At 43.1% G+C, this 15,965-nt stretch overlaps 1 protein-coding gene across 1 annotated transcript in view; it reads left to right on the forward strand.

Moving 5' to 3' along the window:
- The first annotated feature begins 4,432 nt into the window (after positions 1–4,432).
- Positions 4,433–15,965, forward strand: part of LOC121719314 — a 41,480-nt gene continuing 29,947 nt past the window's right edge. The window contains exons 1-2 of the mRNA XM_042104793.1: positions 4,433–4,542; positions 7,729–7,851. The gene's annotated coding sequence lies outside the window, so the exon portion shown is untranslated. The remainder of the gene's footprint in view (positions 4,543–7,728; positions 7,852–15,965) is intronic.

Consider the following 15,965-nt stretch of genomic DNA (forward strand, 5'->3'; position numbering starts at 1 on the left):
GCAATGTTTTTGCCAGCTCGTCTATATAGATGTTAAATAGTGTAGGGCTTAGGCTACAGCCCTGTCGTACTCCCCTCCTTTGATGGAAGAAATCAGTCCTGCTACATCCTATTTTAACAGCGCACTTGCTGCTTAAATACATAGATTTAATTATGTCATACAGTTTGCCTCCCACGCCACTCTGGATGAGTCTATATAATAGGCCTTTATGCCATATGGGGTCAAATGCCTTTTGGAAGTCCACGAAACAAGCAAATATTTTTCCTTTATTTTGGTTTACATGTTTATCAATGAGGGTGTTAAGGGTGAAGATGTGGTCTGATGTTCGATGGTCTGGGAGGAATCCAATTTGATTTTTATGCAAGACGTTGTGTTCTGTGAGGTGATCAATTATTCTAGTGTTAATTATGCTGCAGAGCACTTTACCAAGGTTGCTGTTGACACAGATGCCCCTGTAATTGTTTGGGTCCAGCTTGTCACCACTCTTATATATGGGCGTGATAAGTCCTTCATTCCAGGAATCAGGGAAGTAACCATTATTTGATATAAGATTGAAAAGTTTTAGAATAGCCAATTTAAACTTTACGTCTGAATGTATGAGCATCTTATTCAGGATGCCATCTAAACCACAGGCTTTTCTGGGCTGTAGTTTTTGTAGCTTTTCATCAAGTTCTTTTGGAGTTATTGGGAAATCCAGTGGGTTTTGATTTTCTTTTATGACTGTCTCAAGGTTTTCTATCTGATATTTGTTGTTGGTCGGAATTTAGGGCGATATTGTTGAAAAGTTTTTTGAAGTGCTCTTTCCATATATCACCGTTCTGAATTGTTAAGTCATCATTGGGCCTTTTGTTCAGATGTTTCCATTGGTGCCAGAATTTGTTTGAATTGATTGATTCCTCTAGATCATTAAGCAGGTTTTGTGTAGAGCATGTTTCTTCAGCAATGTTCAGACTTGTGTAGTAGTATTTCAAACAGAAAAATAATTTATTTTTCCCAAACTTTCATTAGTTACAGTACCTTTCTTCCATAAACTATAACTAAATAGGAGTAGGGCTTTTATTTATCTACCTACAAACTACCACCACCACCAGAAAAAGTGTTGCTCCCATCTCCATGCTCTCACCCTTCTCCTTCACATGTTCCAATTAAACCTACTCAGCCTCAGCCACACCTATTCTCCTTGCTACTGCCCCCTATAGGCCTGAGGTTATTAATACATTTTCCAAACATTAAACTAGCACTTAGATTTTGTATATATTGTTTTTTTTCTTTTTTCTTACTGTATGTTTGTATATTTTAAGGCGTTCCATGTACTGGATACGTATCTCTTGGTTGTCTGGTTGGCGGTGTTTTTGATTTGATAATTTTCTCAGGTCTTTCCTTTGTTGTTTGCATTCAGAATCGATCCATTCGTCTGATTTTATTTTCTTTTGTTTGTTTTTATTTATGGGCAAATTTGAGATTTTGGCTACATGATTAAATATTTGGTTTAGGTGGTATACACCCAGATTAATGCCTTCTTTGCTGTGTGGGTAATGTGTCACAAGGAATGTGACTGAGTATCTGGGTGGGCTACTGCCCTTTGATAATTTTCAGAACTGTCTTTACCCCAATTATAGCTGGGTTTTATTTTTGACATTTTTCCAGGCTTTATAAAAGTGTTGGGGGTTTCTGTTCTATTGAAATACACAGTTATCTTGACTGTGATCAAACAATGGGGTTTGTGGCTTGACTGTGAAGGCTCTCAGAAAAGTCCAATTTAAATCTGTTATGGCATAGTCCACAGTGCTACTGCCAAGAGCAGAGCTATGCGTATACCGGCCAAGGGAGTCACCCCGGAGCCTACAGTACCATTGACAATGTACAGACTCAGACTTCGACACAGTCGTAGCAGTTCCCTTCCATGTGCATTTGTGTTTTTGTCATAGTTCTGTCTGGGAGAATAAACAGGGAAATGGATGTTGTCTCCTGTAATGAAACTATCACCTTGTGTGTTGATAAAGTCCCTCTCCAGTCCTAGAATTTAGGTCTCCACAGATCATAACATTCCCTAGGGATAGGATAGGGATCATAGAAAGTGTTTTCGTTGAAATAAGGAGTGTCTATTGGGGGGATGTAAATTGCGCAGACGAAGAGATTTTGAGGTGTCATTATTGTTTCTTTTTTAATTTTCAGCCACAGATTGTTTTCTCCTTTTTTGACCATTTCTATAGATTTTGGAAGTTCTGATTTATACCAGATGAGCATCCCTCCTGAGTTTCGTCCTTGTGTTACACCTTTTAGCTTACTAGATGGGACAACTAATTCTTTATAACCTGGGGGTCTCTACTCTTTAGGCCAAAGACAGAGGATCTTAGACCCTGAATGTTCCAAAGTGAAACACAGAAAGATTTCATTTAGTTATTGTATGTGCTTCTGTTTTGTTGCATTTCAAGAAGAGAGAAGTATTTGGCTATAACAGCATTTAGCAATTTAAATTGTACTATACAGTAGAGAGAATACATTTATATGAACAAATATATAGATCTTTTTTTTCACATTTGTTGTTTTGTCCATTTCACATGTGGTTGGATATCTCTTACAACGATCCACTGCTCAACAAGCGTGCACAGATGAGGCCAAGCATTTGTTGTATATCTCTGAGTTCAGCTGGGCTCCCTGTTCCACTGAGCACCTGTGCATAGGTGGGCATACCTGGCTGAAGCTGGGGTTGTTGTGGTGGCTGTGCAGGTGTAGGTCTAATTGTAGTGGGCAGTGCAGTTGGTTCAGACCTTTCCTGGCTTCTCTTTGGTCTGACTGGTTGTGGTTGGTAGTGTGAGTGGCGTCTAGTTGGTCCAGGGGTGTTTTGGTGTCCTCGGTTGTAGGATTGATGGTGAGGGTTCCGGTCAAATGCTGCGTCTTTCAGTGTCTTCGCAAACACAGTGACCACATGTTTATGCAAATGATTGTGAGCCCTTCTCTATTACTGCCCTCAGTGAGTCGGCCACACCATCTTGTCGAGCTCTTAGGTCATTTGTTCCAGTGTGGATCAGGATGTGACTTGGTGACCCCAGCTGACTTTCATTGAGAAGCTCTAGTGCTTTTTGGGTAGTGGGACACCAGAGCTTAGTTGCATTGTGATTTGGAAAGAGTTTTTTCATATTTATGAATTTACCAGTCGATAAGGAGAACAATGTCTGTTTGCTCTGGGATTCTTGTGTCCTGCCTCACGTCTTGTTCATTTGTAGTGGGCTCTGTGGACTGTCTGGGGGGGGGGGGGGGGGGTATCCTGTGTGATGGTTGGGGCTGAGGCGTGCATCTAACTCTGCATGGTCTCTCTCTCTCTCTCTCTCTCTCTCTCTGTTCCTTTAGGCCCAGTTCTGTGTGGAACCAAGCTCCAGAGCTGTCCTCAGTGGATGGGGGAGACAGGAGGAGCGTGTGGGGGGAGAGGAGCAACGCTGTCTCGGACGCCAGTGGATGGCGCTGGACCAGAGCCGCAGCTGGCGTAGACGAGCACCAGGTCCCCAGGGAGGCTGCGGCACGTGGGCGGACGAGACGAGCAGATGGCTGAGGGGGGAAAAGGAGATGGTGACATAGGTGATGCTGTGCGGCTCTTCAAAGGACTCTGGCGTCCCCACCTGCCACCTGCAGCGGCTAGGTAACAGTCACTGATGGGCTGGGCTGTCTGTCAATCAGCATACACAGAGGAGACATCACTGAGCTCCTGAAGGCCAACTCTGTATCTCTCTACACCTGCCCCCCCCCGTCCATTCTCTGTTGCACCCCCCCCCCCCCTCTTTTTCTTCCCCTTGAAACCTCTGTTCCCCTATCTGTGTAGTCATTCATCTATGTCAAGCAACTTGAACCGGACTGGCAAGAAATAGCATTAAATAAATGGCCCTACTTCTCCACAGGAGAGGTCTGTATCATGTCCATGTGTAGAGCATCTCTAACACTCATTGTGTAAAATCTATTTGTGTTGCTATAGCAACTCCCAAGGGATCTGGGCAGTTCTGGAGGTCAAACAGGTAGGTGCTGAGTCACTTTGGATAGTGTCTGGTAGGCTACATACCAGTCAACTTTAAAACAGATTAAGTGCCGGTTAAGTGACAGAATCCTTATGGAATGTTTGATCGTATATCATAGGGCATTAGAGCTGACACAAAACAGCCTGTGGTTTGTTATCAGGGCAACTGAGCAATAATCAGAGTACCGAGAGGCCTCCAACCTGACTAGACATGTTTTAACAGGGCCAAGCGAGAAGCCAAGGTGCCGGTAAAGCTGAACAATGGCAGTGGAGGTGAGCTACGGGGGGGGGGGGTTTCCTTTCCCGTTATGGCGGGGGGGGGGCTTCCTTTCCCAGTATGGGAGTGTCATAGGCTGATGGGGAGGTACACTCGCTGTCCCTTCCTGACTATTTGTCTGATGTGTGTCTGCGATAAGCAGCGATACAGGAAGGAGGGCTGAGAAGGGGAAAGACAGGGCTGTGGAGAGGAGAGGAAAGGAGAGAAAAACAACTGCACTGAGAACAAGGAGACGAGTGTGGGACCAGTTACAGGGAGGGTGAGTGTGTTTCATGAGTGTGTGGTTACTATGGTGAGACAATGAGACAATACCAACACCCTGCAACAATACACTAATCTGTTACATGTGACAGGGAGTGAAAAACAATTATCGCATGATAACAATGTTAGGTAAACATTAAAGTTGTTATCATAACAATTTTGCTTTCTTGGCATTTCAAGGCGTGAATGTGATCACAGTTATCAGTAACACAGACTGATACTGAAATTTTGTTGCAATGGGTATCCTTGTAAGTGATTTAATTCTGATTGAGGACAGTGCTCAGCTGTAAAGTATGTTAGTCTGTTGTAGATTGGAACTCCACCTTTAGTTAACCCATGTCCAAAAAAGGCTGCACACAAATATGTTTTTTGCACGTATAGTTTTTTACACTACCAACATTTTTAGACAATGAATACTTTTGGGACTTTTAAGACTTATGAATCTTAGACAAAATTCTTATCTTTACTTGACCTTGAACACAGAAACAGAATAACTCAAATGATTAGATATGAGGTAATCATGACAATAAAATGCATCGAAAGCAACTGGGGAAGCGCAACAGCATCTGGAATTGATTATTTTGTTTTGGACAAAAGGTATTTTGTGTGCTGACTGACCCAAATTCTGCTACTCACTATGCCAAACTCTGACTGTGGGAAAGTTTACAGCTTAGTGCTATTCCACAATTTGTATTCAGAAACATGCAGGCCTTCATATATAATTATCTACATGTAAAACACTGAATTCCACATTACACTGTTAGAAACATGCAGGCCTTCATATATAATTATCTACATGTAAAACACTGAATTCCACATTGTATAATTCTGGGGTATTCTTACTGTATTCTGATGTGTTCATATGTTACTTCTGTGTGTAGTATACAACGGGGAGAGGTCCATACTATTGTACATAACATAACTGTGCCTTAGGCCTGTGCACCAGCAGGAAGGTCAGACAGGCCGATGTTTGGGAACATCCGAGGAACATCAGACATGGGCCATTCGGGCTGGTATCCATCCGGCCAGAGCCGGGTTTTGTACACTGGTTGGCACCTGCCACGTTGGCATGATTGTCGTTTGTATGTTTTAGTATAACAGGCTTTGTCTCTGACTCCGAGGCTTTGTTTTGACTCTGAGACGGATCGAGGAAGCGACCAAGGAGCATCTTCTGTCGGAAGGCTCAGCCGCCGCTTCTAACAACAACCACAACTGTTAGACTCTGCACAGTTTTACTGTTCGAGACTTAGCCTGTTTTCTGTTATTCATTATTGTACCATCTACAATAAATCATCATCTAATCGCCGATCCTGATCCCGCCATCAAGCTTTATTGACCATCTTCAATACAACCATTAGAACTAAAACACAACGCAACAACCAGAGAATCCTACAACATTAACACTGTCAGAAACATGCAGGCCTTCATATATAATTATCTACATGTAAAACACTGAATTCCACATTACACTGTTAGAAACATGCAGGCCTTCATATATAATTATCTACATGTAAAACACTGAATTCCACATTAACACTGTAAGAAACACTAATAACTATGATCATTTATATGTTAAGAATTATGTAAGATTTGAATATATGCTTTTTTCCTTCAGCTGTGGTCTACTTCACAAGTTGTCAGATGCAAGTCTGCCTAGTGTACTGTAAACATAATGTAGACTGAGTGTAAACACACCACATGAGCTGTGACGAGCAGGAGAGTGAGACTGAAGTGAATCGGGCGCCTGTGTCCAGCAGTCAGGCCTCCTCATCCTCACGCACCGGACTGTGCAGTGGCTGCAGATGAGATCACTACAGATAGCCTCAGGCCAGAGAAGATGAAGAACAGTGTTAGTTCTCCTTCCTTTGCACACCCGCTATCCTACTTACCCCCAACCCCTACCTCCACCACATACACACATCTACTCCTTCTACTACCCCTGGGGCAGAACAAATTGTGATCTCCCCTGCTGTGAAGTACACCTGTAGGCCATAGGGTAGATCTCCACTGTCGAGCAAAAAGGTTTTTTTATCAAATTTCTCAGACACAGCTGTTCCTCTGATATGAGTGCAGGGATGGCTTGTTCAGTGGATTTGTTATAAAGAAGAAACAAGGGTGCTGTAGGCTCTCAATGTGCTACAATCAGCACAAGTTAAGAAGCTACAGTATATATATACATATACATATACATATACATATACATATACATACAGTCATGTTATTTAATGATTATTTCAGATAATTTCAATACAATTGCAGTTGTGTTGTTTGATTGAGTAAAGATAAATCAAATAACAACAAATTACAGTTCCACTATTTGGAAAAAATGATTTGATAATGATTGATAAAATGGAGGATATAGTATTTTGTATACCAACAAAGGCAGGTGTGTAGCCTATGCTTGCACAAGATAAGCTAATGTGAATAACTCATTGCCGAAGTTATTACTCACTAACACATCTAACTTTAATTACCTCACCCGCTCGGTGTCAAACAAACACACACACACACACACACACACACACACACACACACACACTTAAGCAAGCAATCTTTTACATGCCACCTAAATGAAATGGCACCTGTGTGCACTAGCCCATCATAACTGATGAGGTTGCAGACACAGTGCATACATGCATCCCGTACATCCCTGGTATTTCCCTCCAGGCCAGTAAGATCAAACACCAAACCTTTCCTTCCAGGACACTTGGACTCTTGACCGCTCTCTAATTGCAATGAGCTCAAAACCATATGTTGTCTTCCAGTAAATGTCATGGCTGCTGGTGGGGATTGCCCATACTTGTTGATCTCTTGGCCGTCTGTCAAAGGGCTTTGGGAAGGATAAGAGGACGCTTGTTCCCACAGACTGCCTCTCTTTCATTGGGAACGGGGTTCTATAAACTCAATTGTGCACTGGGCCCTTAGACCTCATGCCAGAGAGAGAGAGAGAGAAAGAGAGAGAAAGAGAGAAAAAGAGAGAGAGAGAGAGAGAGAGAGAGAGAGAGAGAGAGAGAACCCCTCATCTGAGCAACAACAGGAAGAGGGAAGCACATGTTTATACACGCCCCCAGTCATCCACTCATTAATGCACATTTGTTCGTCTCCTTCCCTCACTTCTCTCACTCTTCTCTCTCTCTCTCTGTCTGTCTGTCTGTCTGTCTATCTGTATGTCTGTCTGAACCAGTGGATATTCCTTTCCTTGTGGATGGCGCTCTCGTCTGGACCAGCAGTTCTCTCATCTGACAGAGATGGCGTGAGACGGAGGTAGCAGTTCCCAGGCTTTCAACACTCATCCTCCATTTCTACTGTGAGTACAAACGTCTCTGTCCATCTTTCTTCTCCTCCTCCTCCTCCTCCGCTGCCTTCACCTCTCCATCACTGTGCATCATTTCTTCTTGTTGCCTCATGCTTCTCTCGGTGGTTTATTGTTTGTTTGTCTGATAGTGCATGTGTCATGTGGAGTAAGTAGGAAGTTTGGGTTTGTGAGGAGGGCTGGAGGAGAGGAGAGCGGTTGTCAGAGGGTCCGACATCAGTGCCTGGATTCCCCACACACCTCTCGTCCTTGCACACACATGCGGATACAGGCGCACGCACACACACACACACAGGCACACACACACACACACTCTAAAACTTTCTCAGTTTCTCTCTTACACAGACACATGCACGCATACACACACACACACACACACAGAGAGAGAGAGAGAGAGAGAGAGAGAGAGAGAGAGAGAGAGAGAGAGAGACACACGCGTGCGTGCACACACACACACACACACACACACAGGCAGACGGAGGCTGTATATGGCAGCCACCCTGGCAGAGCCACTGACAAGCCTGTGAGGTCTGTGCCTGTGTGTCTGTCAGTGGAGGCCTCCCTCTCTCTCCCACTATCTCTCTCTCTTTCTCTCAACTCTCTCTCTCTCTCTCCAAACTCTCTCGCTCTCTCTGTCCCCTCTCTCTCTTTTCCCAACTCTCTCTCTCTCTCCAAACTCTCTCGCTCTCTCTGTCCCCTCTCTCTCTTTTCCCAACTCTCTCTCTCTCTCCAAACTCTCTCGCTCTCTCCGTCCCCTCTCTCTCTTTCTCTCAACTCTCTCTCTCTCTCCAAACTCTCTCGCTCTCTCTGTCCCCTCTCTCTCTTTCTCTCAACTCTCTCTCTCTCTCTCTCCAAACTCTCTCGCTCTCTCTGTCCCCTCTCTCTCTCTCTCCAAACTCTCTCGCTCTCTCTCTCCCACTATCTCTCTCTCTTTTCCCAACTCTCTCTCTTTTTCCTCCCTCCCTCCCTCCTGGGCAAACATCACGCTGACAGGCATCCAGCGCCCACTGGCCACAATGGTGGCGGAGGTGCCAGCCGGGTAGAGACAAGAGAGACGCGTTGGCCCACACCGCGGCCCCATACATCCAGCCAGCTAAAAACACAGGATCTGTTCCAGGATCTGTTCCACTCGCACTTCCCATTCTTGAGTGTGTCGTGGGAAGAGATGACATTAGATGTTATTTTTGAGCAGACGCCTTTCCTGCAGTGGAAGTTATATATAACATAATATATTATAATATAATATAATATAATATAATATAATATAATATAATATAATATAAAACATAATATAACATAACATAATATAATATATATTATTATTATTATTATTATTATTATTATTATTATTATTATATGTTTGGCTGCATACTTTAAACTTTAAAAAGACTACCACCCTGATTCACAAGGAAGTTTGAGGTCTTGATTTTACATTTAGCTTTATCCTTGATATGAGGAAGTGGTTTCAACCATATTGAAACCGTGTTTATACAACTGTGCTTAGTAGCGCTATTTCTCCTTGATCCCTACGACCTGTCAGCACTTGTACTAAAAAGCCACAGCAAACACCAGCTTCATGGCAGAGACCCTGGTGACATTTAAGGACATGCTGCTGCTAAGGGACCGTTCGTTATTTATAAACGGGGCCACCGGAGGAAAATAGGGGAGGGTCATGTCTTTTTATTCTTTGTTGAGGGGAGGGTCACCTAAGTTTTTTTTGTCTAGGAGGCAGGGTCACCCATCTTTTGTATTAATGAAAACAGCAAAAAGTCAAAGTGGCTTGTTTGATTGTTGATTTCTGTCGCCATATAACGTTCTCTTTCGTTCCATAGCTCTGTCAACATTGAACAATGAAAATAAGGGAGATTTCCCGGGTTTCTCACGCAAAATACGGAAAATGTCAACATTCGTCTCCATTAACTTTGGAAGGGTTGGAGCAACAAAGTAGCCTACTTTATTCACGCCTAACAGCCTATATCCATTTGGTCAACTTTATCCAGCCCTAAAAAAGTTACATTTAACTTTGGTTTACTTGTAGTTTACCGTGTAGCCTAACTTTAAACAGTGTGCATGCTTAACATAAAGCACACTTGTGCTTCATTCATCCACACATCCAGCTCCTAACGTTTTGACAAGCATTTCTACCAATTGACCTCGTTCCTGCCCATCTCTAGCTTTGCTGTCTCCATCCTTTCTGTTTTTGTTGTTTGCAAAAAAAAATATATAGTATTTATTGGTAACCAGCAACAAGTGCAATTTGTTAATCGCTGTCATTCTCTCTCCTGCCAACAAAAATGTGTTACGTTCCAAATAGCAGTGCGTAATTCTGCTTCATAAAGTTGAACAAATACATTTGGTCATATAAATAGCCAGTTTATGGTCTACAGTGTAGTTGGTAAGTTATGGTAGGCCAACTTGGAGTGAATATACAGGGGGAATTCTTTGTCTAGCTGAGTAGCCTGGCAGGTGCGCACGTAGGCATAGCCTACGGCCGAACACTGCAAGCGCTAATGAATCGTGCTCTCACGACAACCACGTTGTTAACTTAAATAGGCCTAGGTTAACATCACTCTGAGTTCGCATTCAAGCAAGCAAAACGATGATTTGAATACATCTGTTTCACTGGAAGGGCTAGGGGTAACAACAGGACAACACAGAGACAGGCCAGAATGCAGGACTAATGTTATGAGAGTATTACAGTAATATGGGATATTCTACGGGAAAATATTAAAACGGCAAGACAGCGGGGAAACGTTAAAATGATAAACCCGGAAAAAGTTGGCATGTTAGTTATTCTTCGGTCCCTGTGATTATTTCTGAAATTGTGCAAACGGCCTTTTAAAGCCATTTGAGAAGGAAGGAGTGTAGCAAGCTCCCAAATTGACGCTCGTCTAAAAAAATGAGTTTTGGATAATGTTCAGCTTCGGCAGCTTTACAATGACTGAGGAAGCCTAGAGACGAGTCCATAGCAACAAGTTCATGTGTTGAATTTGTTATTACCCAGTGTGCTTTGTTGAATGGTCTCAATGCTTTATTGTTTTATTTCATGTGAATACTTACTAGAGGAGTAACTTTTCAAGTAGGCTAATGCAGTTGCAGGAAGTGTGCATTTAGTTTCCATGCTTATTGTGTTTCCACAACAATGTTAGTGAGTAAATCTACTGAAATGGCCACCATCTTGGTGAAGTGTGATGTGTAAGATCAGAAAGCAGAGGTTGGTAATAGGGCGGTAGCATATGTAGATGTGTTTTCATAGCGCGTGAACAGCGTGGGCGGAAGACCTCGACATTTGGCCGGGGAGGGTCATGTCAGATTTGAAAATGCTGCTGGAGAGTCGTTGAAAATTATAGCGCAGGCAGGGGAGGGTCATGCAACTCTTGATCGAAGCACTCAAAATCCCTCCGGTGATCCCGTTTATAAATAACGAACGGTCCCTAACATGGTGACATTTTTATGTTTTCGCTGCCATCCAGCCAAATTGGTGGGGACAAACACTATCTTAACCATCATAGCCACAGTATGTGTGGACATACTGCATGTCCACACCTTCTGAGACAGGGCATTATTAGCCGTGTTCAGGGGCACTTGAAAGCTTTGACAAACTTTCTATTTCTGTCAGTCAGTGACGAGTGTTTCTTTCTCTGAAGGGTTTTGCAGCCTCTCGAAGTAGCTAATGACTGACACTTCTGTGCAATTTTCGCATTGAGAGACTTGAGGGGGAGAGAAAGAGAGAGAGAGAGAGAGAAAGAGAGGGGCAACGCTGAACCGCAAAGGTGAGGAGAGAGAGCATTGATGGAGGAGGCCATTTTCTTATTGCCGTACCCGTAGAACGGGAGTCGCTGTAATGAGCTCTCCTAATGGACAGGGCCATCAATTTCGAGGGCTAACGCTTTTATTAGAGGCATCAGAAGAGGCTAATGATTCTGGCCAGAGCTTTTGTTGAGAGCAATCCAGAGGCTCGATGACATTTCCCTGTTAACGCTACACAGTGTTCTCACATTTTGGAAAAGACTCAAATTAAAGCCCGAAAGCTGTGAGAGACGTCTGCGGATATGTGCTAATCACCCACCCCTCCCAGGAGGTGTAAAAAATATGTTAACGGAGTAGTAAACCTTGTTGCAAGAACGGACTGTTTTGAACATCCTCCTGTTAAAACACATTAATGGGTTATTGTGAGCCTTGTATTTTAATGTGAACCATGGCATTCAAAAGTCACACTCTTCATATTAACTCTCTCTATATAAGTACTTACATAAGTAGTGAAAAATAGTATGTACTTTCTCTATATATAAATACTTACATAAGTAGTGAATAATAGTATGTACTTTCTTTGCAAGTATTATGTTGTGACATGTGACAAAAACTGACCTCAACTGTAATTACACAGTTTAAACATAGACATACCATATCACATAGACATAAAAAAGGACAATGTTAATAACTAAATAGTTAATTAAGTGTTGTGTACATATAAACTATGATTAGCCAGTAGGTGAGTATGAAAATAAGAAATAGAGTCTGCTTGAAAGAGTCAGAGAAGGACAGTAAATGCAGCAGCTGTGTCAGTATTAGTGGACAATGCATGCTGAGGCTTTACTCGATGAAACCTCGATGGATTTACTCTTCAGATTTGCAAAGACTACAGTTCCTGCTAATCGAAAACATTGAGAAAACACAATGGGAACTATATGTGCTTGCTCTAAGGGATGTAGTCTTAAGCTTAGTAAAGAACCTTGAGACTACTGTATGTGAAATACAAATGTTGTTATGTGAATGCATGAGTTGAAATGAATTCCATAGCTCCTTCGAGAGTCATGCCGGAGACGGTGTTGATAGAAGCCTTTAACTGTGGTGCACACCTAGTGGTAGTTATGTATGTGGTCTCACAGACACACACACACACACACACACACACACCACCATCTCCCCCTCTCAGGGATTAAGATGCAGACCCCTTTGGCTCAGATAAATAAAGGGATAAATCATGCAGGAGTGTCTTTTGATGCCTGAGTGGGTTTTCATGGTGCTGCGCTCCAACCAAAAAAAAAAAATCAATGTTGATGAGTGGAGGGGGGGGGGGGGGGCATGCATTGTCCCCTAACTGCAACCATGGCTCAGAGGCCCATCCAAACGTTTCTTCTCCCTCTCTCTCTTTCTCTCTCTCTTTCTCTCTCTCAGAGTCTTGCTCTCTGTTTAAATCATTCATTCTCTCTTTCTCTGTCAGTCTCTCTTGTTCTCATTCTCTCTCTCTCTCCCTTGCATTCTCTCTCCCTCGCTCTCTTTCTCTGATGAGCTGAGAGGGATGACCCAGGGCGCTGTTGCCATGGCGGCACAGTGGTATTTCCTGATGCCCCTGAGGGCAACGTTTGCGCTCTCTCATCGTCCACTTTCGCCAACATGTGCTGCGTGGCCAAGCTAGCGGATATCCTGCGCACACTTCAGTATGCTCAGATTTCTGTCAAATAAGTCCAGACAGAGAATCAACATGTGAAAAAGGCTTTTATAGAATTATTTGAATGGATGGATGCAGGAAGCTTTTCATGCTGAAATATGTCTTGTCTCTCTGCTGGTGTCTATTTATGACATCCGAGTTACCTTGTGAAATCAGCTGTCACTGTTTCTTTTCCACTGGGTTTCAATTAAGCCTATTTTGCCATGCAGCTCCGGGTGTCGTTTTTGACTTTTGACTCTGTCAGACGTGGTGCGGAAGCTTTCCCCTGCAGTTGTTTTTGACTCAATGAGTTTCTACCCCAGAGGCAGTCAGAGTGATCTATTTGCTATCCTCACATTTCCCATTTCCCCCTCTGCTTAAACATTTGCAACAGGTGACAGACTACCTGCCAGGCCACTAACCACTTTGTTTAAATTCAGCTGCATGAGCAACAGTCATGTGGCCATATCTAGCAGTGCTTGTCTAGTCCAGCAGAACTCTCTTGAGTGATTCAGTGTGCACTTGAACTGTCAGAAGGGTAACAGCACCAGACTGCTTCCAAGGGGTTTAGTCTTCCTAAGCAAAGCAGAAGGCATCCCAAATTAATTCAGCTTGATTTTATTTGTTTTGCAACAACGCAACTACACTACGCTTCACAGCAGTGAAATCTTTCATGTGCTGACAGCTTTTAGCCCAATTGTGTGCACTGGTCTGCCCATTAGATGATGCTAACTAGATGTACCGCAGAGCGGTACAAAATATGACCGCCGCCCAGTCCAGCACATTTTTTCCACAAAAAGAAATCACGCTGAAAGGCCTATATGATTCTGTCTCACTAAATTGCATTATCCACACTCAATTCTCACTGGTATCTGCTAGACAACAAGTACCAAAACATGATTAGTTCATAGATTTCACATGTAAAATTCATTTTATACAACCCCACCTCCATCTTGCCTGTTCATAATTCTGAGAAATTCTTGATTGTTTGTGTTATGTTTATGTTATGTGTGTGGGTGTGTGTGTGTGTGAGTGTGTGTGTGTGTGTGTGTGTGTGTGTGTGCGTGCTTGTGTGTAAGCCTGCATATGTGCCTGTGCATGCAAGCTTACATATGTCTACTGTGTGAGGATGTGTCATACGTATGATTACTGTGAATGTATGTGTGTGTGTGTGTGTGTGTATCTGTTTGTGCACATGTGTGCACATGAAATGGGTTAACATGACCCCTGGAGGCAAACATATGGAATAAAATGGTCATCCTAGGCCCTACAGTTCTCAACATATTCACAGAGAACTGTGTCTGCCCTACCCTCCTTTCGGGGGGTCCAGTCCAGCGGGGGTGCTACAGATCAAAACGAAAAATGACGGTTCCATGCTATCCATGTGGGGGTACATGCCCACCAAGTTTTGTGTACCCCGGTCTTTCCTTGTTGTGTCCCGGGAATCCTTGTTGGTGTACGTCACTAAATGTACACATAAATTATTTTATTGTAAGGCCCCCCATGAACGAAAGTACACAAAACTTGGCATGCATTCGGAGGGTGTCATAATGATCCTACTCTTTTAATTTCGTGCAGTTTTGACCTTGTCAGCCAGAGATATTGTGATGAAAACACCTAATTTTTTGCTTTTTAATTTTTAACTAGGTGGCGCTATACATGAAATAAGTGGTAATGGGATGGGTTGACATGCCCCCTTAAGACCAACATACATAAAAAAGGTGGACCTCCTAGGCCCTACGGTTCTCGAGATATTCACAGAAAACTGTCTCCGGCCACCTACAGGCCAGTTGGTGTATAGTAACATAAATTAATTTATTGTGTGGCCCCCCATGAACGGAATTCCACAAAACTTGGCGTGCATACAGAGGGTGTCATAATGATCCTACACTTCCAATTTCGTGCAGTTTTGACTATGTTAGGTCACAGATACCTTCAATTACAACACCTCATTTTTACTTTTTTGTGTTTAACTAGGTGGCGCTATACATGAAATGAGTGGTTATGGAATGGGTTGACATGGCCCCTTGAGATCAACATACAAAAAAAAAATGGGCCTCCTAAACCCTATGGTTTTTGAGATATTCACAGAAATATCTGTCTGCCCTACCCTCCTTTCGGGGGGTCCAGTCCAGCGGGAGGGCTACAGATCAAAACAAAAAACGATGGTTCCATGCTATCCATGTGGGGTTACATGCCCACCAAGTTTCGTGTACCCCGGTCTTTCAGTGTCCCGGGAATCATTGATGGAAATTTGGGCATGCGAAAAAGAAAAAAAAAGAAAAAATCTGACTAAACCTTCGCTGCGTAGCGGTCATAATAAGTGCATCAGGATGACCCAATCCTGAAGCTATTGCAAGTTGAGTTCTGAATAGAGTAAGCTTCATTTTGGGTTTCTGATGGTATTCAGGTTTGTAATTCAGCAGATGCCTTCGTCCAAAGACGGTGCTGTTTAGACCACAGCAACACTAGCGCCACTTTGCCACCAACACTATTGTTTGTGTCGTCTGCCAAAATACCATACTATCTTGTCTTTCATAACCACAGAGAGGTGACAACAATGTCAAATCGAACCACATACAGTTCAGTCAGCGGGGCAAGTAATGGGTGACGCCAGTGAGAGGACTCTGACAAGAAAGTGTGTACAAAAAAGGCAGAGAGAAGCATGTTGGCTGGG

Source organism: Alosa sapidissima, chromosome 9 (assembly GCF_018492685.1).
Source record: "Alosa sapidissima isolate fAloSap1 chromosome 9, fAloSap1.pri, whole genome shotgun sequence".
In the NCBI taxonomy this organism is placed as follows: domain Eukaryota; kingdom Metazoa; phylum Chordata; class Actinopteri; order Clupeiformes; family Clupeidae; genus Alosa; species Alosa sapidissima.